Source organism: Staurois parvus, unplaced genomic scaffold, assembly GCF_062004578.1.
Source record: "Staurois parvus isolate SC_StPar_1 unplaced genomic scaffold, SC_StPar_1.0 ptg000029l, whole genome shotgun sequence".
In the NCBI taxonomy this organism is placed as follows: Eukaryota; Metazoa; Chordata; class Amphibia; order Anura; family Ranidae; genus Staurois; species Staurois parvus.
This window is the reverse complement of record NW_028317825.1, coordinates 487,171-514,652: the sequence shown is the minus strand read 5'-3', so window position 1 is coordinate 514,652 and position 27,482 is coordinate 487,171.

Sequence of the window (27,482 nt, the reverse complement as noted above, 5' to 3'; positions counted from 1 at the left end):
TGACTGCTGGCCTTTGGGGAGGGAGGGGGAGCGGGTACCTGAATTTGACAGGTACCCGCTCTTACTTCCGCAGAGTTTTTTTTTTTATCTTACCTGTTCCTTTATCCAGCCGCGCGCTGTCTTCCCGGCTTCTGTAGTGTGGGCGCTCGTCGGACAGCCGGATGCCCAGTGCGCATGCGCGAGAAGCGCTGCGCTTTGTGATTGGTCCGGCGGCTTCTGGGATCTGTCATGTGTCCCAGGTACCGCCTTACCATTCACAGAGAGCACTGCTTCTTGTGCATGCGCACTTGGGACCCGGCTGTCACGCACACTACAGCCGGGAAGACAGCGCGCCGCTGGATTCTCCTCGGCGTGCCGGCTGTGGCACGCGTGCCACGGGTTCGCCATCACTGCTCTATGCCCTATGGGTGCACATTTGCACATGTTTTTGTACAAAAACATCTCCTTTTTCCCTCTGGAACTGCTCTCCTCCACTTGTCCAGCCCAAGAAACAAATGGTTGAAGCTTGATACACATCCAAAACCACTGTACAAAGCTTCAAAAATGCCTCAAAGGTTACAAAATAATCAGGAATATGCTCTGCTCATATGTAAATACAGGCTAAAGTTGGGCTTCAGTCAATGTCTAACAACCTAAAAACACCAGCTGTGTCTTTACATTAGAGGGATGGCAAGCTGCCAGATTCTGCTGCATTATTATTAATTAATAGAAAAAAAGCTAAGATATGAGCAGTTCTGTTGTGAACTTTGAAGATGAATTTCTCTGCAACGTCTATAGCTTCAGAAGAGAATTAATGCTTTTACTGCTTGTTCAGAATATATAGAATATGAATAGTCGGGATTGAAGAACAGTAAAAACACACAGCTAAGCCATGTATTTACCAGCCCCCAACTGCTCCTCCTTAAACTGCAAAGATAAAGGACAGGGGTGTACACATGCAAAAAAATAATTCCCCTGTCAACATAACCCATTCATCCATTCATGAGCCTCCCATCATACTTGGCAGTCAGTACTGCCTGTTGAACATGACCCATATTGCCTATGCCTCGACCAAATTGCATGCGGTTGCGACATGGCAGTGTGGGTTTTCAGAGGTAAAAATGAGCAGTGAGGAGGTGGCATAATGCCTCCTTACTGCCTGTCAAATGTCCTTTGAAGAGTGATCAACCACGGATATCTCTTTAGAGGGCACTGCAAGTGTAAACAAGGTCTAAAAGGTGTTGTAATTAAAACTAGATACATCATTATTTGGTGGCTGTTCATAGGCTGAACTACTGAGTCGATTCCAGTGATGAGTTTCCCATGCTGGAATTCCTAGTCCTACCCCAATCTTCTCTCACTGTGGAGTCTCACTTAACTTTTTCCAGAGAATTTACCATCATTGCTCTTACTATTTTCTCCATAATACAAGATAAGTAAAAACCCAACAGAGACCTCCCTCAGTTCCACTCCTGACTACATAACTGCTTTTAGTTCCTTTGATACGGATTGTTGAAATAAGTAAATTAAATGCAGTGGAAGCGAACCTGCACTTAGAAAGTGAAAGAAGGGAACCCTAGTTATTACTACTGTACACTGCTGGTTTTTTTTAGACTGAAATTATGAATGGCTCTTAACCCTGGCATCCATCCATAACCAGAACATGAAAAGTAGTGCTGACAGCTGATATTATCTGACAGCCTGCATGCTAGTCCCAGGACTGTAAAATTGAACTTATTAAAGGGAACTTGTAATGATAGATATATCACAGCAGAATAAAAGATATCAACTGTATCCTACCTTCCCACTATAATTCACTAGGGCAGGCATGCACCCAGTGAAGTCTAAAAAAAACCTCATCTTCCATCCTGTAAACAAACGGTGTAGTGAGCACTTGGAAGTGAAAAAAAGCTGCTAGCACTAAAAGGTGACCAACCCAAAATAACAAATAAACAACAGAATGTGCAGCGCTAAAAATGCTACATGTAAATTGTACATAGCAATACGCAATCACAAAAAAATACAAATGAATCATGTAATAACTGTATGAGCCATGACATATACAATGGTAGTAGTAGTAACATACATCAATAAGCACCAAAGAGCACAAAGACCGGGGTGTCACTGAGAGCCCTGGGTTCCGTTCTAACGATCGGGACCCGGGACTCCCAATTCCGGGTCACATGATCGCTGTGATAGCCTCTGATTTTTTTTTCCTCCTCTATGAATGGAGAAGAGAGATACATTGTATCTCTCTAAGGGCTCATGTACACTGCAGCTGATAAACTCACGTTTAGGAGCTGTTCAGCGTTTTTTTCAGCAGCCCCTGAACTAATGTTTTCATATGTGTCCATGTACACATCTTCATTTACAGTAATTTACAGGCATTTGAGTTTACAGTCGTTTTTTTGAATGCAGAAAACTTGCGTTCAGCAGTCGATTTTATCAGCGTTTCAAATGCAAAATGTGGCTAAACACAGCAAATCGCGTTTATAAGTGTTTGCGGCTGAAATTTTTTTTTAACTCTTCCAATTCCCAATGCTGTCCAGAGCCTTTTTTCCATCATGAAAAATGCATGCAAAGCGTTTTCAAGGTGCTCAGATGGACAAAACACTGAACACAGTATGTTCCTACAAAGCTTGTCACACATTATAATGACCAATTCACACCTCAGACCTCTCCTACCCTTGGAAACAAAAGATATATTAATGCCCATTCACACCTCAAATTCCTCATGAAGACCCCCTGCCAGGTGACCTTAATGACTCACTCTACCTGACACCTTTCCCACCCTTGGAAACAAAAGATATGCTAATGAGCACTCACACCTGAAATTCCTCAGGAAGACCCCCTGCCAGGTGACCTTAATGACTCACTCTACCTGACACCTTTCCCACCCTTAGAAACAAAAGAAATGTTAATGAGCAACTCACACCTAAGCTAATTTCAACACATACTGCTGTCTTTGTTTCTACTCTCTGTATTTCTCTGAAACAGTCTGAAATAGTTAATAATTTACCACTTTTCAGTGCATTCTGGGCACTTGGGAGGTTCTCCTGTGCTTATCTTTAAAAAAACGCTTCTAAATGCAAACACACATAAACGCGTTATGCAAACACGGCTAAACAGATGTTTTTTAACCTACATTTTCAAGCAGTCAGTTTCCATCATTCAGAAGTATCCCGTGTACATGGGGCCTAACTCCTGGCATAGAGGGGGGAAAAATGCTTGTAAAAAAAAAAAAAGATAAATAAATATTAAAAAAATAAAATAAAAAATAAAGAAAACATACCTAGATCAAGGTTCGATCTTGTTCAGTGTCAAGGTAAGTGTTTGGGTCAAGGTCAAAAGGTCAGGATTTAAAAAAAATAATGGTATCAGTGTCAGTTAGTGTCAGTGTGTTTAGGTAAAAAACAAAACAAAATGCGCACTATTGTTTTTGGGCTGTACTAGGGGTACAAACAACAAATAGCATACATATATATGGTATCGCTGCGATCTTCAAGAGCTGGGAAATTTATTTTGGGTTGTTTTTTGGTGGTAGGCTATGGTAGTAACAAGAAACACACAGCTAAATTTAAAAAAAAATTATATTTTGTTACTATTTTGGGCCAGTTTTCCTTTGATGAAAGAAAGATATCAGGAGATATCCATTACTATTTACCACCAAATGAAAGCCCAATTTGTTCTGAAAACAAAAAACAAGGTATAATTCACTTGGATGTACAAAATAGTTGTGATGATATGTACGGTTTTACTAACACGTCAACGTTGCAAAATTGTGCTTAGGTGTTAAGATTTGTTTTACCCTTAGGCGTGAAGGGGTTAAGGTGCATCTTGGTCACTTTCTGTCGGAGTCCACCACAAGGAAGGAAGGAAGGAGGCCATCACAGATCTTATTTTGGGCATATGTTTGCCAGATTCTGGTGCGTGCATAAGGGTGAAGGTCCCACAGAAGAGGTGTCACCATTGGATTGTTGTCACTGATTTTATGTTCAACGGTCATAGAACTTTGTTATTAATCTCCCATCCTGCCTGCTTGTTTCAGGATTATTATGAGGAACCAAGAGCCTGCACCTTTAAAAACAAGTTGGTAGTGGAAAATTTCCTACTTCTAGCCTCCTCACACATTCCTTTAAAGCTTTACAAGTGAGGTCAATGCCTTGTAACTGCATGTAGCCTGTGAGCCAGAAAAGGGCAGCTGCAAAAAGAAGATTTGTGGAAGATCCCCTTTAACTGTTTTACAAATAAGAGACCTACCTGTATCTGCTAGAATTGTGCAAAAAGTGATGTCTCTTATTTAATGGTAGTGAATGTAAATCTGAACTCAGCTGGTATACATATACATATATATATATATATATATATATATATATATATATATACAGGGTGCAGCAACATAACTTACTTTTTTCAAAACACAATAAAACCCATTTTATGAATCAGAATTGTTTTTATTGTCTTTAATAATGTAGGTACATATCTAAAGTTCTGTTTTACACAGTTTTGAAAATCATATCAGGTAGGTGACGCCCCCCATTGTCCATACACTGAATAAGTGAATTCAGACCGATATGTGAACATGTTGGAGGAATTTGTTTTTCCACGACTTGATGAATTTGACTTAGGGGACATTTGCTTCCAACAGGACGGAGCAACGGTTCACACTTCAAGAGCATCAATGGCTGTTTTAAGGGAACACTTCCCGGAGCGCCTCATCTCAATAAGGGGCGATTTGGAGTGGCCAGCCCGCTCCCCTGATTTGGCCCCTTGCGCCTTTTTTTTGTGGGGTTTTTTGAAATCCCGCGTTTATGTAAACCGTCCAAGGACCCTACAAGACCTGAAGGCCAATATCCACGCAGAAATTGCCAACATACCCGCTGCTATGCTGGTAAGGGTCATGAAAAACGCCAGAAATCGGCTTATTCAGTGTATGGACAATGGGGGGCGTCACCTACCTGATATGATTTTCAAAACTGTGTAAAACAGAACTTTAGATATGTACCTACATTATTAAAGACAATAAAAACAATTCTGATTCATAAAATGGGTTTTATTGCGTTTTGAAAAAAGGAAGTTATGTTGCTGCACCCTGTATATATATATATATATATATATATGTGAGCTGTCTCAAAATACAGTTGTGTTGTAACTGTTATGGAGGCACACCTGCCACTCTGCGTAGCCAGACAGGGGGCCTCCCTTTTTTCACTGCAGTTGAGTAATGCAGCTAGCTCTCCGACCTATCCCTATCCCTTTGTCTGGACAATAAAGGAGTGTCACCACATTGATCAGGTTATTGTTCTGCTCACTTTTCCTTTCAGTGAGCTTAAGTGTTTAGCCTGGTACACACAGTAAGAATATGAAACTAACGATCGTCCATTTTTTTTTAATACTAGTCTCATATCGAAATGAAAAGGTTACTAAAATTCTCATACAACAGAATAAAACTTTGGAAGTGATGTAATATATTGTAAGGCGGGTAGCAGGGCGTGTCGGTGGATGATGCTGTGGAAGTATGGCAGCTGATGATGGATGGTGTGTAGGGAAACCGGTACTGAGCAGCACTTCTAAAGAGTGGAGACAAACTCTGTGCAGAAGAAGGAGAAACAGGAAGGCGCATTTAAGTGCAGTATTCCAGGTCAACTTTAATAAAAAGTGGTTAAAAGCACTTACAATGTTGTAGTACAAACATGCTCTAATGTAATCCGTTAGTAGCAAGGCTCTGTCCTCTAAGCGATAGAGCTGCTGTGCCAGCCAGCAGCTGCAGGGGGAGCTCGAGGAGAGGTGTTAAAGATGGAGCACAAGCTGGAACGCATGCTGTCCGCGGACCGGAAGTAACGTGAGCATGGAGAAGTGACGCGTTTCGGAGCATAAACAGAGCTCCTTCTTCAAGACTTGAAGAGTGGACCATCTTTAACACCTCTCCTCAAGCTCCCCCTGCAGCTGCTGGCTGGCACAGCGGCTCCATCGCAAAAACATTGTGTTTTTAATCGGTTTTTATTAAAGTTGACCTGGAATACTGCACTTAAAAGTGTCTTCCTGTTTCACCTTCTTATGTAATATATTGTATTGTATTGTATTCTAATGTATTCTTTCGTTTCCAAGCAAGCGCAGTCTTGGTCGCGCAATTTGTTTCAGACAAATACTGTTTAAACGAAAATCATTTGTTCTGGTACATTTTCATCTTTGTCCCTTCAGATAATTTTGTATGAACTGTCGAGATCGGTTCTCAAGAGCTGTGTACTAACGATCAGATTATTGTACGATAACTTCAAAAGCAGTCATTTTCATCTGATTTTCTCATCGTGTGTACTAGGCATTAAACTGACAATATTGTACAATAGAGTAGTAATTAATATAGCAAACAATTCAGGTATCTGTACTAACTGGATCAAATGGTGCATTTCTAACATCTGCCAAGGGTTAACCCCTGTCAGTTGTTTGCCATTTTTGTTCCATTGGGGAGATTTCCCTTCTTTTCCTGTTCAATAGCCATTTAATCACATGAACTGTGAAATTTTGCCTGCAGTGAAGGTTTGGTGAATACCAAGGTTCACTACTTTAAAAATAAACCTCTAAAGCTTGATCCCACATGCATCAGCCCTTGTTACCCCACCCTTTCATAGGGTGGTTGACAGGTCACTGAATGATGATATGTCTCTTTCCCACTGCCTGTTTTAAACCTGAAAGGACCACCCCACCCCATTACAACTGTGTGTATTGTGTTCAGTTGCAGCATAGCCTCATACACTTGAATGGATCTTGCTCAGTTGAAGTGCTGTCCATCAAACTCTGTCCAGCTCTCTTAGCAGCTGAACCACTTTGTGCGGCAGTACGCAGATATGTGGCCTCTTGGTGGGTGGGCCTTAACATTGAGGGGCTGTATATATGCGTCCCTCTATAAACACCTTACTGTGCTGAGAATGTGCTCCCTGCACACTCCCAGCATGATAGCTGGTGGGGAATGGTGATCACTGGGTGCTTTCTGATCATGTGACCACTGTGACAGCCAATCACAGCAGTCACATGACCTGAATGCCCGCCTCTGCCTCCCAGCATTCAGAAGGGCCATGAGGCATCAGTGTAAAGGGGTTAAAGAAGATAGTCTAAAAGCTGTAACACTGCAGCTCAACGGCCTATTCTTACCACCCCCCCAGCTGACCATCTGAATGAGCCCTAAGACTCACTTTTTTAAAATCCAACACAAGGAGACAGCAACCATCTGGTGTACTTGCAAAGTAATACACATCCTGAAACAATTGTATGTATTAGTTTTTTCTCCCCACTCTTTGTAGATAAGCAAAGGATGTGTGGATGTTATTAATATTCAGAGATCTGATAAAACCAGCACAGTCTAGAGATCTAGGCAAACACTATGAACAAAGAATTCCACAGTTCCCACTTCCTTCTAATGTCAGGGCAACAGGCCCTGGCATGAAAGAGAGTCTACCAAATGTGCGGTCAAATTATAGACAAGATGAACACACCAAGTACAGTGACATTTTTTTGTCTACAGTGAGAAGTTCCATTATAGTATGCCACTCTTTGAACAGAATGAGCAAATCCACGGTTGAAGAGGTAGAATGTCCAATGCTCCTAGACAGACCACCATCCTTAGTAATAGATGGTATGTATTAAAAGTTCCAAGTTCTTTGCTCAAGCAGTCCATAAAACAATATTGCCATTGCTTGAAGAACACTCATCTTGTTATGGATTATGAATCTGTAGTAGTGATTTATTTTGTGTAAGCTATTTTGATGAATATATTCTTTTTTTTTTTTAGTCCTCATGCACAAAGGACATGTTTACAGCTGCTGTTTTCGGCTTTTGACGTTTTTTTCTACAGCCAGTAAACTCCCCAGCATGTTATGCTATGTGTCCATGCACACATAGACTGTAATCAACGTTTTTTGGCAGGGCTAGTGGGTTTCTAGAGGAGTGTAAAAACGGTCTAAAGCTGAAAAACGCAGCAAAACGCGGTAAATTGCAGAAAACCAGTGTTTTTTGACCTTTTTTTGACCAAGAAAAAAATGTTTTTTTTGGTAAAAAAAAAAAAATCTAAAAAAATGCTTAAAACCGCAAACGTGAAAAAAACTCAAAAAAGCAGCAAAACGCAGCTAAACGCTAATTCAAAAATGCTGAAAAACTCAAGTTTTTAACGTGACTTTACACAGCTAACGTTACCAGTATCACTAAAACGCCCAGTGTGCATGGAGCCTTAATGTTTACACGTCATATATTTTACAGAATACAAAATATTTCATTAATAGTGGGTACATGAGAGTAAGTTGGGGTCATGGTTTGTATGTGTCCTCCATATATTAGATAGGGCACTTTTAGCAAGTAATCAGCTGATATGAGTGTTCCTAATCACCACTCAGCTATGGAAGTGTCCCTTTACTCCAGTTGTCAAGTCACCTTAACAAGTCGAGTTTGAAATTCTAGCTCTATTCACAAAACCACAGGTGACAATTTAAGTAGGTGGTCTTCTTGGAAGCTACTAATTTAAAGTCCACTCTACCAAATAATTATTGTTTAGTTTGGCATGGCTGTTGGCGAGTTGAATCACACCGTTTCCTTCATGTTTAAAGCACTTTATAGTAGGTTTCCTAGTAATATCCAAATGCCAAGACCATTGCAAAGTCAAATCATGGTGTCACCTTTTCCTTATAGAAAATATATAATGTAAGAAAAGCAATAACTGATGGACCTGGGTACAGGAGTGCAGCATCTTTTTTATGGTTTTATGAAATAAGTCAAATCCATATATTGCTGAAAGATTAGCACAGGAGTATATGAGATACAAGCTGAAGAAGTATGATCCAATCCAATTATGCTCATCCAAATCTGAAACATAATATTGTAGTGGAATAAGCCTTCCATACTAACCCTCTTAGTTCAGTACAGAAAGTCCTCTACTTACGAATATTTGAGTTGCGAACTTTCAAAGATACGGACAACCTCCAAGTTGCAAACTTTCAAAGATGCGAACATGCATTCACATGCCAAATCATGAAAGTAGCTCACTTGTCTGCCGGACATTGTCAGCTGCGTGCACCCTCTTCCACAAGAAGATGGGTTTCCTGATCAGTAGCCAACATCCCCAGAATTACAAGATAAATAGAAAAAGACCCCCTATAGGACTTGGGACTTTGAAGGTATAGATATATACCGAAAAAAGTTTTATAAAAAATACAAGCTTTTACAATATTTTAACATGTAGACATACCATACAATACATCATCCAAAGTCATAGTACAGCATCACCATCAAAGTATTAATTGTATGATAAGGATACCCAGTATGACTATGTTTGACTTACCATTAAAAATGTTGGAAAATCACCATCCATGTATATGATTACAGAGATAGTTTCTATATAATCCAACGCGTTTCGGAGTGACTTCACTCCTTCTGCAGGGAAAAAGAAGAACTCTGCATATGAATGACGTGTTACCCATATACAGAGCTGTTCTTTTTTCCCTGAAGAAGGACTATGACTTTGGATGATGACTTTGGATGATGTATTGTATGGTATGTCTACATGTTAAAATATTTTTTTTTACACAATAAAAAGCTTGTACTTTTTATAAAACTTTTTTCGGTATATATCTATGCCTTCAAAGTCCTATAGGGGGTCTTTTCCCCGTTATTTACCCTCTGCAACAAGCGGTTGTTCTACTGTATACTTTACTGTATAGTACAATAGAGTACAGTAGTACAGTGTTGATTTCAAGCCTAGGATGGCTGGAAGCAAGCATAAAAGCAGCGTTCTTGCCTGGTCACTCAATGCCAGCCCCTGTATGTCAGCTGTTATACTGTACTACTGTACCTTTCAAGGTACTGTAAGATTAAACATCCTTTCTTTACAGTATTTCTTGTGTTTTTTATGCATTATTTGTGTGAGAAGTATTATAAACCTTACTTTGTTGGACTTATAAACAAATTGGACTTATGAATTAACTCTCAGTATGGAACTTGTTCATAAGTAGGGGCCTTACTGTACTGTAATGTAGTCACTTTGCATATACTATAATAAATACGCCTCTTTTTTTACTTTTTTTTTACCAGCTTAGTGCTGCAGCAAGGGCTACAAAACCCTGTGCTGGCAGCCCTAGGAGAGTCAGGCCACTGCTGTCACAGAGAAGCAGCGGCAAGGCTCTCCTGTGGTCCATCATGCCCCACTGAACACTGCTCTAATGGACATCGCTCTTGCTTCCTAAGCAGCACTATTGATCAGAGCCGTGCACAGGCTGTATCAGAGAGCTGGGCTGCTGTTTGTGTAGGAGTCAGGGGCGGACTGACAACTCATGGGGCCCCCGGGCAATAAGGGATCATGGTGCCCCTGTGTCCTTGCCCAAACTCAAAAAAACCTATGAAAAAGGTACCAGGGGCATCTCATGGGGTCCCCTACTGACTCAGGGCCCTCGAGCAGTGCCCGAGTTTCCAAATGGTCAGTCCGCCCCTGGTAGGAGTAGCAGTCCAACTCTCCTAGCACTGCCAGGTTTTTTAAACCCTTGTTCCAGCACTTAGCAGATGACAACAAATTAGAAAAGATGCATATTCATTACTATATGTGCAGCCTGATATTATTATATGCATATATAGATGTAGAATCCTCCTAGCACAGGATGCTTGGTAAATTTAGTTTGGCTCCTTCTAAAATCTAGAATCTACTAAATGTTTGGCATGGTCTGCTTAGGGGTTTCACAGGCTGTTAGTTTGATTGCATTCCCTTGCTTCTGGAAGAAGCTTCTAGAGATTAGGGCCAGTGATTCAAAACAACCAGGCTAAATATTTATCGGGTTCCAGCCAATCCATGGAGAGGAGTGTGCAGAAGTGGACTGGAATGGTGATAAATAGTCAGAGACACTAGAGAGCAGGGTTTTTTCCTCAGGAGGGTTCCAGGGCTTTAGGGCCTGCTGCCCTCAGTCTGCTTATGGATTGTACGTTTGCTCATGAGGACTCAGCATTGCCAGGGCAAGAACCTCACCACAGGCAATCTGGTCTAAAGAGGTGCCATTTCACTCACTGGGTCGTGTCCACAGGAAGCTGGATGGTGGCAGCTGTGCTGGGGACCTATGAGTAAAGACCCTAAACTGATCTCTGTGACCCTGCAGTGTTCTGAAAGCTGCACTGGGTGGTGGCAGTTGTACATCAGCACAAGGTAACCAGATGCCAAAAAGTCTTGCCCCATGGTCTTAAGTTATAAGGCCTTAGACCATTCAACCCTCACTGTTACTCTAAGAGAAGATTGTCCTCTAATCTTTAAGTACTGAGTGTTCTGCAGTGTCCCATGCCCCAAACTTTAGACGATTACACCATTCAAATCTCAGTATTACTCTAGTAGAAGATTGTCCTCTAATCTTTAAGAGGTGAGCGTTTTAGAGTATCCCATGCTCCAAATCCCCATTCCTGTTGAAGTTCTTCAGGCAGTAAACTACAAAAAGACATCCCCTAGGTCAGGGGTAGGCAACCTGCGGCTCTCCAGCTGTTGTGGAACTACATTTCCCATGAGGCATTGCAACATTACAAAACTGACAGTTACAGCTATGACTTGCAGACGCATGATGGAACTTGTAGTCCTGCAACAGCTGGAGAGCCGCAGGTTGCCTACCCCTGCCCTAGGTTGTACTATTGAAGCTGGTGTGAATAAACTGGTGCTTGCGGGGTTAAGCAGCTTCTGGACTTTTTGGAGAAAAAACAGTTAAGACCAGTGACCCCTAGCCACTGTAGTGCTACATATATTTATATTTTTAATAAATTACATTTAGAAAATCTGCCATAAAGATCAGACTGAGAAACACTGAACAATAAAAAAGGTAACACTCCAAAAGTAATCTGTTTCTTTTGCCTACATTACACCTCTTACTTCTGCTCCTGAAAAACACATGTTTTCATCCCAAAAATGTATTTTCCAGTTACCCAAATAATGGCTGCTCTATTTTGTCCCAACTTTTTGTTGATGGTTGGAAAAAATAATTGCTCTTTACATAGGAAAATACTTTTGTCATACTTTCTAGTTTCTCTGCATATCAGGAGCAAAAAAAAACTAATGAAAATAAACGGTCATCAATGGGTTTTGTCAGGTGGGACTCATGTTGACATAGATGACATACATCATGAGCTTAGTGGTAAAGTTATTAAGCTGAATTTACACTGTTCAACTTCAACACTTATCAGCATGAGGAAACAAAAAATGAACCTTCACACAAAGCAGATGTTGTAGTTTGACATTAGAGTTGTGCCAGGTCGCCAAAAATAAACCATTCTGTGACTGCTGAATACTTATCCGAAAATAGCTGAAGCTTTTTGACTACATCTGTGTACTATCTTTTTCTGTAGCTTACATAGACCTTATTTATTAAAGACTTTGTAATATCAATAGTCTCCATTGCCCTGTAGCCACCAAGTACATTCAAACCCAATCTGTAAAATGACAGTTTTCAGGACGATGGAGCTTTAACCTTCCAGATGGCTTAGCCAACTTCTTCTCCTCTCTCCAATGCTCATTCTAGCAGCTACTGATACAGACCAAACCAACCAAAAGCACAGGTGTTGGATAAAGGGAATTTTGTGTACTGTATAGTTGTAATTAAAATTTTTTGTTCAACGAATTCCTGACATTCAAGTCCAAAACATTAGTTACTAATGTCTTGTCTACCTCGAGCATTTGTGTTATCTTTGTCCATTTTCAATGTATTATGAAAAGTGGTTGTGTTTGCTATAGTTATAATGTCTGTCTGGTTACATGGTTTTTAACTATTTTGGCATTTGTGGACTTCTCTCATAAAAGGATCCACTAGTTAAAGAATAATTCTTTACACCTAAACTTGATTTGATGACTAAGAAAGAACAGCGCTGCTCAAGGTAGACTCACTAGTCCCACACTCCACACTCCTTCCAGGAAAATCCGGAAAGCCGCACTGAAACACATGTCCACTTTATTATATATGAAAAACAGCATAAAAACACCATCCAGTGACTGGTGGGGGAAGAAAGGTTCACGCGTTTCATGCCAACCTGGATTAATTATTATTATACTTATTATACAGGATTTATATAGCTCCAACAGTTTGCGCAGCGCTTTACAAAATGAAGGTAGACATTACAGTTACAATACAATTGGGTACAAGAGGAAACAGAGGGCCCTGCTCGTTAGAGCTTACAATCTAGGCGGAAAGGTTGAGTGATACAAAAGGTAATAGCTGTGGGTGGGGATGAGCTCATGAAGGAAATAAACAGCACTTTACTAGGTAGAAGCAGGATAGACTTCTTTAAAGAAAAAGGTTTTCAGGGATCGTCTAATGTTTGGATAGATTAGGAGATAGCCGGACAGATTGGGGTAGAGAGTTCCATAGGATGGGAGAAGCTCGGCAGAAGTCCTGGAGGCGAGCATGGGAGGAGGTGACACGGGAACTAGAGAGCAGAAGGTCTTTGGGAGGATTGAAGAGAGCGGTTTGGTTGATATTTTGAGACCAGGTTGGTGATGTAGCTGGGGGCAGAGTTGAGGATGGCTTTGTAAGTTGTTGTTAGTATTTTGAATTTTATTCGTTGAGCGACTGGAATGTGAGGATACATCATCGGTGATTGGAAGAGCTCCCAGTTTATAGAAACCCCGGTGGGGAAATGCGAGATATGACCTGTCTGTTAATTCAGAGGTCATTCGCTTGAGGTGAGCGGCCACTCGTTTGTTTAGCGGCAGGGAGTGAACACCATTTACACCTGGAAGTTTATGCATGTCACGCTTCTTGTTCACAGTTTGAACATTGTCTCCATTAGTATTGGTGAATTCTTTATGTGGACTTTTTTGGACTGCATAAGATATCGATCCACCTAAACAATACCATAGAGAGAGGCTGAAATCTTACAGCAGCAGCGTGCAGGCTGCTAGCTTGGGCTTTAGGAGGAGTCACTGGGACACTAGAGTTGTGCATCCTCCCTCCTCTACTCTCATAGGGATAGTGCAGAGCATGCACCACCAGGAGAGGAGCCTGTCATTTACACACACAAGAGCCAGGCTTCTATGTGTGCATGTGACAATAGTGAGCAGTGGGCAAGGGGCTAGCAACAGAGGTGGCGGAACTCCATTCTGGCAAAAAAAAAAGCCCTGTGTGCATGGGGTAAACCCAGGAAATATCCATGCGTTCAGGAACTCATATCGCACCATCAATTTTGCTGTGCTTTACATATATTGTACATTCAAATCAGTCCCTATCCCTCAAGAAGCTTACAATCTAAGGTTCCTAACTCACATTCATACATACACATACTAGGGCAAATTTATACAGGAGCCAATTAACCTACCAGCATGTCTTTGGATTGTGGGAGGAAACCCACGCAGGCACAGGGAGAACATGCAAACTCTGTAGTGCTGCGGCTGGGATTCAAACTAGCAACCCTAGTGCTTCCAGGCAGAAGGGCTAACCACTCCCACATATTGCTTACAGGACAAGGCAGATGATTGGAGTGTCAGGGGAGCACAGACACCCTTTTTGTATCTGTTGCCAATCAGTAATGTGATTTTGATTTTTTTAATAAACAAAGAGGAATTTACTAAGACTAGAGCAGCTATGAGAATTTCCCCCTAGTATCTTTAGAATATACCGTATTTTTCGCTCTATAACACACCTGACCATAAGACGCACCTAGATTTTAGAGGAGAAAAACAAGAAAAAAAATATTCTGAACCAATGGACTGCAGACATAGTACAGGAGATGGACCAGAGACTGCAGACATACTGCAGAAGATGACCAGAGACTGCGGACATAGAACAGGAGATGGACCAGAGACTGTGGACACAGTACAGGAGATGACCAGAGACTGCAGACATACTACAGGAGATGGACCAGAGGCTGTGGACACAGTACAGGAGATGACCAGAGACTGCGGACACAGTACAGGGGATGACCAGAGACTGCGGACAGAGTACAGGAGATGACCAGAGACTGCGAACATAGTACAGGGGATGACCAGAGACTGTGGACACAGTACAGGAGATGACCAGAGACTGTGGACATAGTACAGGGGATGACCAGAGACTGGAGACATAGTACAGGGGATGACCAAAGACTGCGGACATACTACAGGAGATGACCAGAGACTGCGGACACAGTACAGGAGACGACCAGAGACTGCAGACAGTACAAGAGATGCCCAAAGACTGCGGACACAGTACAGGAGATGACCAGAGACTGCGGACATTGTACAGGAGATGACCAGAGACTGCGGACACAGTACAGGAGATGGACCAGAGACTGCGGACATACTACACAAGATGACCAGAGACTGCGGACATAGTACAGGAGATGGACCAGAGACTGTGGACACAGTACAGGAGATGACCAGAGACTGCAGACATACTACAGGAGATGACCAGAGCCTGCGGACATAGTACAGGAGATGACCAGAGACTGCGGACATAGTACAGGAGATGACCAGAGACTGCGGACATAGTACAGGAGATGACCAGAGACTGAGGACACAGTACAGGAGATGGACCAGAGACTGCAGACAGTACAGGAGATTACCAGAGACTGAGGACATAGTACAGGAGATGACCAGAGACTGCAGACACAGTACAGGGGATGACCAGAGACTGCGGACACAGTACAGGAGATGACCAGAGACTGCAGACAGTACAAGAGATGACCAAAGACAGCGGACACAGTAAAGGAGATGACCAGAGACTGCGGACATAGTACAGGAGATGACCAGAGACTGTGGACACAGTACAGGAGATGACCAGAGACTGCAGACATAGTACAGGAGATGACCAGAGACTGTGGACACAGTACAGGAGATGACCAGAGACTGCGGACATAGTACAGGGGATGACCAGAGACTGCGGACATAGTACAGGAGATGACCAAAGACTGCGGACATGCTACAGGAGATGACCAGAGACTGCGGACATAGTACAGGAGATGACCAGAGACTGCGGACATAGTACAGGGGATGACCAAAGACTGCGGGCATACTACAGGAGATGACCAGAGACTGTGGACATAGTACAGGAGATGACCAGAGACTGCAGACATAGTACAGGAGATGACCAAAGACTGCGGACATACTACAGGAGATGACCAGAGACTGCTGACATAGTACAGGAGATGACCAGAGACTGCAGACAGTACAAGAGATGCCCAAAGACTGCGGACACAGTACAGGAGATGACCAGAGACTGCGGACATAGTACAGGAGATGACCAGAGACTGCGGACATAGTACAGGAGATGGACCCGAGACTGTGGACACAGTACAGGAGATGACCAGAGACTGCAGACATACTACAGGAGATGACCAGAGCCTGCGAACAGTACAGGAGATGACCAGAGACTGCGGACATAGTACAGAAGATGACCAGAGACTGCGGACATAGTACAGGAGATGACCAGAGACTGAGGACACAGTACAGGAGATGACCAGAGACTGCAGACATACTACAGGAGATGACCAGAGCCTGCGAACAGTACAGGAGATGACCAGAGACTGCGGACATAGTACAGAAGATGACCAGAGACTGCGGACATAGTACAGGAGATGACCAGAGACTGAGGACACAGTACAGGAGATGGACCAGAGACTGCAGACAGTACAGGAGATGACCAGAGACTGCGGACATAGTACAGGAGATTACCAGAGACTGCAGACACAGTACAGGGGATGACCAGAGACTGCGGACACAGTACAGGAGATGACCAGAGACTGCAGACAGTACAAGAGATGACCAAAGACAGCGGACACAGTAAAGGAGATGACCAGAGACTGCGGACATAGTACAGGAGATGACCAGAGACTGCGGACACAGTACAGGAGATGGACCAGAGACTGCTGACATACTACAGGAGATGACCAGAGACTGCGGACACAGTACAGGAGATGACCAGAGACTGCAGACATAGTACAGGAGATGGACCAGAGACTGCGGACACAGTACAGGAGATGACCAGAGACTGCAGACATACTACAGGAGATGACCAGAGACTGCGGACATAGTACAGGAGATGGACCAGAGACTGTGGACATACTATAGGAGATGACCAGAGACTGCGGACACAGTACAGGAGATGACCAGAGACTGCGGACACAGTACAGGGGATGACCAGAGACTGCGGACACAGTACAGGGGATGACCAGAGACTGCGGACACAGTACAGGAGATGGACCAGAGACTGCAGACATACTGCAGAAGATGACCAGAGACTGCGGACATAGAACAGGAGATGGACCAGAGACTGTGGACACAGTACAGGAGATGACCAGAGACTGCAGACATACTACAGGAGATGGACCAGAGGCTGTGGACACAGTACAGGAGATGACCAGAGACTGCGGACACAGTACAGGGGATGACCAGAGACTGCGGACAGAGTACAGGAGATGACCAGAGACTGCGAACATAGTACAGGGGATGACCAGAGATTGCGGACACAGAACAGGAGATGACCAGAGACTGCATACATAGTACAGGAGATAACCAGAGACTGCATACATAGTACAGGAGATGACCAGAGACTGCAGACACAGTACAGGAGGTGACCAGAGACTGCGGACATAGTACAGGAGATGACCAGAGACTGCATACATAGTACAGGAGATGACCTGAGACTGCATACATAGTACAGGAGATGACCAGAGACTGCAGACACAGTACAGGAGGTGACCAGAGACTGCGGACATAGTACAGGAGATGACCAGAGACTGCAGACACAGTACAGGAGGTGACCAGAGACTGCGGACAGTACAGGAGATGACCAGAGACTGCGGACAGTACAGATGACCAGAGACTGCGCACAGTACAGATGACCAGAGACTGCAGACACAGAACAGTGGATGACCAGAGACTGCGGACAGTAGAGATGACCAGAGACTGTAGACAGTACAGATGACCAGAGACTGCAGACACAGTACAGTGGATGACCAGAGACTGCAGACACAGTACAGTGGATGACCAGAGACTGCGGACAGTACAGATGACCAGAGACTGCTGAGAGTACAGGGGATGACAAGAGACTGCAGACAGTACAGGGGATGACCAGAGACTGCAGACACAGTACAGTGGATGACCAGAGACTGCGGACAGTACAGATGACCAGAGACTGCTGACAGGAGATGACCAGACCGCAGTCTCTGGTCATCTCCTGTACTGTCTGCAGTCTCTGGTCCAGAGACTGCAGACAGTACAGGGCATGACCAGACACTGCAGACCTTTAGGGAGGGAGGGGGAGCGGGTACCTGAATTTGACACTTCCGCGGAGCTCTCCTTCCTATACTGTGGGCACCCGGCTTTGACAGCCGGGTGCCCACTGCACATGCGCGAGAAGCGCTGCGCTTTGTGAATGGCCCTGTCGTCTCCTTGGACCTGTCATGTGTCCCAGAAGGCGCCGGACCATTCACAAAGTGCAGCACTTCTCGTGCATGCGCAGTGGGCACCCAGCTGTCACAGATGCCGGGGTGGGAAGAAGCCGGCGCGGGAAGACTACAGCGCTGGACCAGGGAACAGGTGAGTTCCTGCTGCAGAGAACAGCTAAGCGGCCGGCCTGGTATTCTGACATGGTGGCGGCGGAAATACCAGACCGGCCGCTTTATATTCGCTCCATAAGACGCATTGACATTTCTCCCCCTTTTTTGGGGGGAAAAAAGTGCGCCTTATGGAGCGAAAAATATGGTAATCAGATTCAGTACTACTGTATATTAATTACTATACAGTTGTGCCTGCAGGCATGTGATCTGTAGGAAATGACTTATAGATCCCAATTTCACATATATAACACATGAATCACCTCTACAGTCAAGTCAGTTCCTCCCTTCTGAAGCTTAGCAAGGAAATAGGGAATGACCCTTATAGTTTTGTACAATACACATAAAAGCAAAGCATTTTACCTAAAATACATGCAGTCATGGCCAAAAATATTGACACCTCTGTCAGATAATGCACCACTTCTCCCAGAAACTAGTTGCAATTACAAATGTTTAGGCATTCTCGTGTTTATTTCTTTTGTTTGTATTGGTATGACACTAAAAAAGGGGAGAAACAAAAAGACAAATCTGACATGTTCCATGCAAAACCCCATAAACTGACTGGGCAAAATTATTGGCACACTCAATTTAATATTTGGTAGCACACTCCTTGGAAATAATAACTGAAATCAATCGCTTCCTGTCACCATCAATGAGTTTCTTACACCTCTCTACTGGAATTTTGGACCACTTTTCTTTAGCCAACTGCTCCAGGTCTCTCAGATTGGAAGGGTTCTTTTCCCAACTGCTGTTTTGAGATCTCTCTACAGGTGCTCTATGGAACTGAGATCTGGACTCATTGCTGGCCAGTTCAGTACTCTCCAGCGCTTTGCTGAAACCATTTCTGGGTCCTTTTTGACATGTGATTTGCATTGTCCTGCTGTAAGACCCATGGCCTCTGACGGAGACCCAACTTTCTGATACTGGGACCTACATTGCACCCCAGAATTCTTTCATAGTCTTCAGATTTCATAATGCACATGGTAAAGGCATCCAGTGCCTGAAGCAACAAAGCAACCCCAAAACATCAGTGAACCTCCACCATGTTTGACTGTAGGGAATATATTATTTTCTTGAAAGGTCTCATTTGCTCAGTCTGAAAACAGCAGAATGATGGGCTTTACCAAAAAGCTGTAATTTTGTTTCATCTGTTCACAGCACATTCTTTCAAAAGTATTTTGGCTTCCTCAGGTATGTTTTGGCAAACTCCAATTTGGCTTTTTTATGTTTCTGTGTCAGCAGTGGGGTTCTCCTTGGTCTCCAACCATAGCATCCCTATTCATGTAGATGGCAACATAGTGTGAGCTGACAGAATTGTACCCTGTGCCTGAAGGTGAGCTTGGATTTGTCTGGAAGTTGATAAAGGTTCTTTAGCTACCATTAGAACAATCCTTCATTGCAATCTTTGATCAATTTTTCTGTTTCATCCATGTCCATGGAGATTAGCTACAGTGCCATGGGCTGTAAACGTCTTGACAATGTTTGGCACAGTGGACACAGGTGCAGTAAGATCTCTGAGGAGGGTTTTTGAAACTTGAGATTGTCCATACTTTTCCACAATTTTTGTTCTCAAATCCTCAGACAATTATTTGCTGGGCTCCTCCATGATCCATGTGGCACATAGAAAGGCACACTACAGAAAGGTTGAGTCAATTTTGCACCATTTTAACTGGCTACCGGTGTGATTTCTGTATTGTCAGCACTTGTTAATTGATACAGGTGAGTTTAATTACAAATTACACACTAACTTGGAATACAATTATTTCTTACAATTATGAGAAGATAGCGATAATTTTGTCCAGTCCATTTTTGGGGTTTTGCATGGACTGTGTCAGATTTGTAATTGCAACAATGTTCTGGGTGAAGTGGTGGTGGTGCATTCTCTGACAGAAATGCAGGGGTGCCAATATTTTTGGCCATGACTGTAGCTCCCCTTATTACTCAGGCTCAATGATTATCTCTCCCCTACAGCAGTTATTTGGGCTTTTGCACCGTTTTAACTGGCTACCGGTGTGATTTCTGTATTGTCAGCACTTGTTAATTGATACAGGAGAGTTTAATTACAAATTACAGGGGTTTTACATTTTTGGGGTTTTGTGTGGAATGTGTCAGATTTGGCTTCTTGTTTCTCCACTTTTTTGTGTCATACCAATACAAATAAAAGAAATAAACATGAAAATGCGTAAACATTTGTGATTGCAACAATTTTAAGGGTGAAGTGGTACATTGTCTGACAGAAATGCGGGGGTGCCAATAATTTTGGCCATGACTGTAAATGCATGAGTAGAATAAATTACTTTATACATATATTTCATTTAATTTATTTGTGATACAGTGTTTTGACAGTAATACAAAATGTAAAAATTTGAATGTGATCTTTATGATTATTTTCACAAGTGTTTAGCCACTTGAGAGAAAGTTTGCTTTTCAGTAATGTCCTAGTTATTGTTAATAACATTTTATTCTTTAAGAATGTAAATTTGATCTGCCCCTTGGCCCATATATTCCATAACCCTCTTTCCCCCCCGGGACTAAATATTAAAGATTTTTAATGGTGGTTAGACAAGGGGCTGTACATAATTGTCCATTTCTTTAATTCCTTTGGCCCTCTGGCCCTGTGTTTTTGCCTGAATACTCTTCAAATGCCTCTATTGCAGAAGTTCACATTCCTCCAAATTTATCACTTTCTGCACTCTTTTTGGGTGGAGAAACCTAACCCCCCCCCCCCTAGAATTTTGCCTTATGAAAAATTGTTTTCTCAGAGCTCAGAGAGGAGAGGAAGGCTCTCTATCATCTAAAAGTCACTTGCCAAGAACCCATATAAACTTTCCTATATGTTGCAATGGGAGGGAGAGTTGCCCAAGGAGTAGGACTTGTCTGACTGGCAACTGTGTTTCCTTCACTCCTTTCATGGCATTTTGAATGTTTCCTTGATAGAGGCTAACTTGAAGCTTATAGCCAGGTGGTACCTGGTGCCCACACGGCTGGCCAAGACATTCCCATCTACCTCCCCTCATTGTTTTTGGGGGCACCTGGGCTCTATGCTCCACACATGGTGGTCCTGTCCCAAAACTAGGTGATCCTGGAACAACATTTTTTTTTTATCTGATCCACAAAGTTATGGGTTGAGCTGCACCTCTGAACCCACAGTTTGCCTTACTCAATATGCCAGTGGCTCACTTCCCTAGAAACAAATAGTAGTTAATCTTTTTCATTCCTCTGGGAGCAAAGCTCTTGGAAACAACAGTCTGTATCTCTCAAGGCCACGAGGAGGAAAATAACCTGGATTATGCTCCAAGAAAAAACTGTGAGTGTTCTTGATAAGGTTAATCATCTTGAGAGTATATGGGAACCTTGTGCTCGAGCAGTCAATATTTTTTTTGTAGCTAGGAGAGATGAGACGTCTTTAAGGCTGAACTTATTTACAGTTTATTGGGGTTTTTTTTTCATTTCCCCCCTCTTTTTCTATTCTCTACCCTTATATAGTAGTAATTATATATTGGTCATTATTTATCGAATTACCAACATAATCATGAGACCCTCACATCGCTTTTGGAATTTCTGTTCACCGATACTTGTATGGAATTCCAGGATGGTGTGCATCGGCCCCATTATAAGGTGCTTATCTGTCTTACATCTTTGATTTCATGGTATTATTTACTGTATATCATACCTTATTGTCACTATTGTTAATGATCTTATCTGGCTGCGTTTTCGATCGGGATCTTTCCCCCGATACTCCAACACTAGTGGCATTAATTATACAGAATGTTAGAGGTTTTCAAGTAGTAATGTTGTTACCGCTATTGAAAACTCAATAAAAATCTATGAAAGAAAAGAACGTGAATTTGAGTATTTTTTTAAACAAACGGGGTCTTTGTACTAATTGTAAATATATTAATACCAGGTCTCTTTTTGAAGCCCAACTCCAGCTTCCCTGTTTTAGGTTAATTCACTGATCTTGTGCAGTGATGGTCTAAAGCTGGCCATAAATATATATATATATATATATATATATATATATATTTTTATCAACCAGCCAGGTTGCGGTGTGAGGTTTCATCTCCCTTATTGGGAAAAGCCTGGTGGATATTGGCAGGAGGCAACCCATGATCCTGTGGCTAAGTGAGTACAAGATCCCAGTGCTGCAAAGTGTGACAGTGTGTAGCTTAAAACTCTGGAAGGAGTACAAGTCACAGTCAGCCTAGAGATCCTGTGGGACATTTCTTTTGTTCAAGTGCAGCCAGCAGTCCTCAAGTTGTACAGTTTTACAGTCCCCAGGGTATCCCATGCTCCCTATCGAAGGTTATCGTTCCCCAATAAAAACACAAAAAGAAACGCCTAGGCTGATCTTTTGACATCGGAAGAATGAAGAAAATGCTGTGTGCTGGGCTGTGTGTGTTTTGAGGAGGGAATAGGCCCAAATTCACCAGTGGCTCCTAAGGGGGTGTGTTACATACACAATCAAGTTGGAAGAAGGAATTCTATCTGCTGGGCTATTGTATCCTGTACACTGATCACTGCTACAGCCAGGAGGCTGCATGCGCTGATAAAACACAAATTTTCCTGCAGTCCCTGCTGAATGTGCTGAATTTCGATCCATCTGTGGCCAGATTAAGAAAACATATCCACAGATCCTAGAGTTGGACTTTAAAGCGACAGTAAACCTTCTACAAAAAAAAAAAAAAAAAAAAAAGTTTCCCTCTGCAAGGTAATATCATAATGTGCTAGTATGCATCACAACACTGAATAGCAATTTTCAAGTCTTTCCACAATTTTCAATTGGATTTAGGTCTGGACTTTGACTGAACCATTGTAGCACATGAATATGCTTTGATCTAAACAATTTCATTGTAGCTCTAGCTGTATGTTTATGCCTCTGCCCCAGTCTCAAGTCTTTTGCAGACTCTAACAGGTTTTCTTCTAAAATTGCCCTGTATTTGGGCTCTATCCATCTTTCCATCAACTCTGAGCAGCTTCCCTGTCCCTGCTGAAGAAAAGCATCCCCACAACATGATGCTCTCACCACCATGTTTCACGGTGGGGATGGTGTGTTCAGGGTGATGTGCAGTGTTAGTTTTCCGCCAAACACATAGCATTTGGCTTTTATGCCAAAAAGTTCAATTTTGGTCTCATCTGACCAGAGCACCTTCTTCCACATGTTTGCTGTGTTCCCCACATGGCTTCTCACAAACTGCAAATGGGACTTCCTATTTCTTTCTTTCAACAATGACTTTCTTTTTGTCACTCTTCCATAAATGCCAGATTTGTGGAGTGCTTGACTAATAGTTATCCTGTGTACAGATTCTCACACCTGAGCTGTGGATCTCTGCAGCTCCTCCAGAGTTACCATGGGCCTCTTTGCTGCTTCTCTGATTAATGCACTCCTTGCCTGGTCTGTCAGTTTAGGTGGACGGCCATGTCTTGGTAGGTTTGCAGTTGGTTGTGCTATACTCTTTCCATTTTCGGTTGATGGATTGAACAGTGCTCCGTGAGATGTTGAAAGCTTGGGATATTTTTTTACAACCTAACCCTGCTTTAAACTGCTCTGCAACTTTATCCCTGACCTGTCTGGTGTGTTCCTTGACTTTCATGATGCTGTTTGTTCACTAATGTTCTCTAACAAACCTCTGAGAGCTTCATAGAACAGCTGTATTTATACTGAGATTAAATTACACACAGGTGGACTCTATTTACTAATTAGGTGACTTTTGAAGGCAATTACTTCCACTAGATTTTAGTTAGGGGTATCAGAGTAAAGGGGGATGAATACAAATGTACGCCACACTTTTCACATTTTTATTTTTAAAAATTTTTAAAAACAATTTATCATTTTTCTTCCACTTCACAATTATGTGCCACTTTGCGTTGGTCTATCACATAAAATCCCAATAAAATACATTTACGTTTTTGGTTTTAACATGACAAAATGTGGAAAATTTCAAGGGGTATGAATACATTCTCAAGGCACTGTATATCTATTAACTGAATTGTATCAATTAACCAAAACGTTCATGATGCATAGCACCATAAATGGATGCACAGTAATGATTAAACCCAAAGGGTATATCCCAATCAGGAAAAAGTCACAAAGTTAAAGTGGAAGGAATAAATATGTCCACTTTATTATCCAACAGTAGACATCAATTGACTTACATAGGAAAATAAATGGACTCTCTCACATATGGTGTTATGTTGAGCCAAACACTCCCAGTCTGGTGGTCAATCAAGCTGGTGAATGCTGTGGTACCGATAGCCCAAGTAAGGAGTAAGGCTGGGGTGCAATACACAATTCCTGGGATCAGAAGTGATGCCAAAAGAAGTTTCAAGTTGCTTCCGGGTGGAGAGGAGTGTCAACAGGTTTCAAGGCGGCAGCCTCTTTGTCAAGCCCTGAGATGGAGACTAATGGGAGATTTAACTAGACTAGGTCACTGAAAAAAGGAAGAGATGGGGCAGAAAATCAAATATGTATACAGCAGCCCACAACACCACAGCGCCATGTAACTAACACAAATTTTAATATATATAAATTCCAATATATATTACCCATATTATATGAACCCATAAAATAGGAGAGGCTCTGAAAAAGTCCTACACATGAGCATGGGAGGAGGAGACATGAGAGCTAGAGAGCAGGAGGTCTTGGGAGGAGAGAAGTAGACAGTGTGGATGATACTTTGCATGAAGGTGATGTAGCTCAAGGCAGAGTTATAGATGGCTTTGTATGTCGTTAGTATTTTGAATTTTATTTGTTGGGTGATTGGAAGCCAGTAGAGGAATTGGCAGAGTTGGCTGGTGGGCACTTAACAGATGGTAAGGAGGATGAGTCTGGCAACAGACTGAAGAGGGGATAGCCTGTGTAGAGTGAGTTGCAATAGACAAGGTGATAAATACCAACGGAATGATGGGGTAGCTTGGTGGTTTCATTAGTTAATGTATTCTATTTACTGTATTTTTCGCTCCATAATACGCACTTTTTTCCCCCCAAAAAAGGGGGGAAAATGTCAGTGCGTCTTATGGAGCGAATATGCAGCGGCCGGTCCGGTATTTCCACTGCCGCCGTGTCAGAATACTGGGCCGGCCGCTCAGCTCTGCAGCGGGACCTTACCTGTTCCTCTATCCAGCGGCGCGCTGTCTTCCCGGCTTCTGTAGTGTGGGCGCTGGGCTTGACAGCCGGGTGCCAAGTGCGCATGCGCAAGAAGCGGTGCTCTTTGTGAATGGTAAGGTGGCACCTGGGACACATGACAGGTCCCAGAAGCTGCCGGACCAATCACAAAGTGCAGCGCTTCTCGCTCATGCGCACTGGGCACCCGGCTGTCAAGCTGAGCGCCCACACTACAGAAGCCGGGAAGACAGCGCGCCGCTGGATAGAGGAACAGGTAAGGTCAAAGAACAACTCCGCGGAAGTAAGAGCGGGTACCTGTCAAATTCAGGTACCTGCTCCCCCCCTCCCCAAAGGTCAGCAGTCATCTCCTGTACTGTCCACAGTCTCTGGTCATCTCCTGTACTGTGTCCGCAGTCTCTGGTCATCTCCTGTACTGTGTCCGCAGTCTCTGGTCATCTCCTGTACTATGTCCGCAGTCTCTGGTCATCCCTGTACTGTGTCCGCAGTCTCTGGTCATCTCCTGTACTATGTCCGCAGTCTCTGGTCATCTCCTGTACTGTGTCCGCAGTCTCTGGTCATCTCCTGTACTGTGTCCGCAGTCTCTGGTCATCTCCTGTACTGTGTCCGCAGTCTCTGGTCATCTCCTGTACTGTGTCCGCAGTCTCTGGTCATCTCCTGTACTGTGTCCGCAGTCTCTGGTCATCTCCTGTACTGTGTCCGCAGTCTCTGGTCATCTCCTGTACTTTGTCCGCAGTCTCTGGTCATCTCCTCTACTATGTCCGCAGTCTCTGGTCATCTCCTGTACTATGTCCGCAGTCTCTGGTCATCTCCTGTACTATGTCTGCAGTCCATTAGTTCAGAATATTTTTTTTCCTGTTTTCAGCCTCTAAAACTTAGGTGCGTCTTATGGTCAGGTGCGTCTTATGGAGCGAAAAATATGGTATTTTCCTTTCATGCTCAAAGTTCCAACAGTAAAATATACTTTCTGGGCTACACTAGTTATATAATGTTATTAAAACATAGCATTTAGAGTTTTATTTAGTAATAAAAATTTCCCCAACTTGAGGACACATCAGGCCTTTTGACAACCACTAGACTGCATAGTCTGGGTCTGACAGACTGTGTGTTCACTTATTAAAAAGAGAATGCAGTACATTTCGTACACTTCTCTGGGCACATGCCTATTTGCTCTGTACTCAGCAGTGTTCCTTTTTATTACATTACCATAATATTTTACAGGTGAGGTAGAAGGAGCTCATTGGTTAGTTAAGAACATTTTGTGTTCATAGAAGACAGGGAAGAAGCAAAGTGTCCTGTGCTTGAGATCTGTATGATTCCTCATGAACCGAGCAACGGAGCCTTGTGTACATTCTGCTACCATGACTGTAGGCAGGTCTTGTTTTACTTTAGCTATTGTTGGGTTTACATACCCACAACTTCCTGAATGACAATGACATAAGAGATTAACTCTATTAAGTCTCTACTGCTTGCCTTTTCGGTTTAAACACTTAGGGCTGTTCCTTCTTTTTTATTTTAATTCCAAGTGATTTTGACCAATTAAATAGCAATTTAGACGGAGAAGCTTGATATCACTGCAACAACAAGATTGGACATATTTTTGTAGTAATATGTACCTATACACATACAGTCAGGTCCATAAATATTGGGACATCAACACAATTCTAACATTTTTGGCTCTATACAACACCACAATGGATTTGAAATGAAAGGAACATGGTGTGCTTTAACTGCAGACTGTCAGCTTTAATTTGAGGGTATTTACATCCAAATCAGGTGAACGGTGTAGGAATTACAACAGTTTGCATATGTGCATCCCACTTGTTAAGGGACCAAAAGTAATGGGACAATTGGC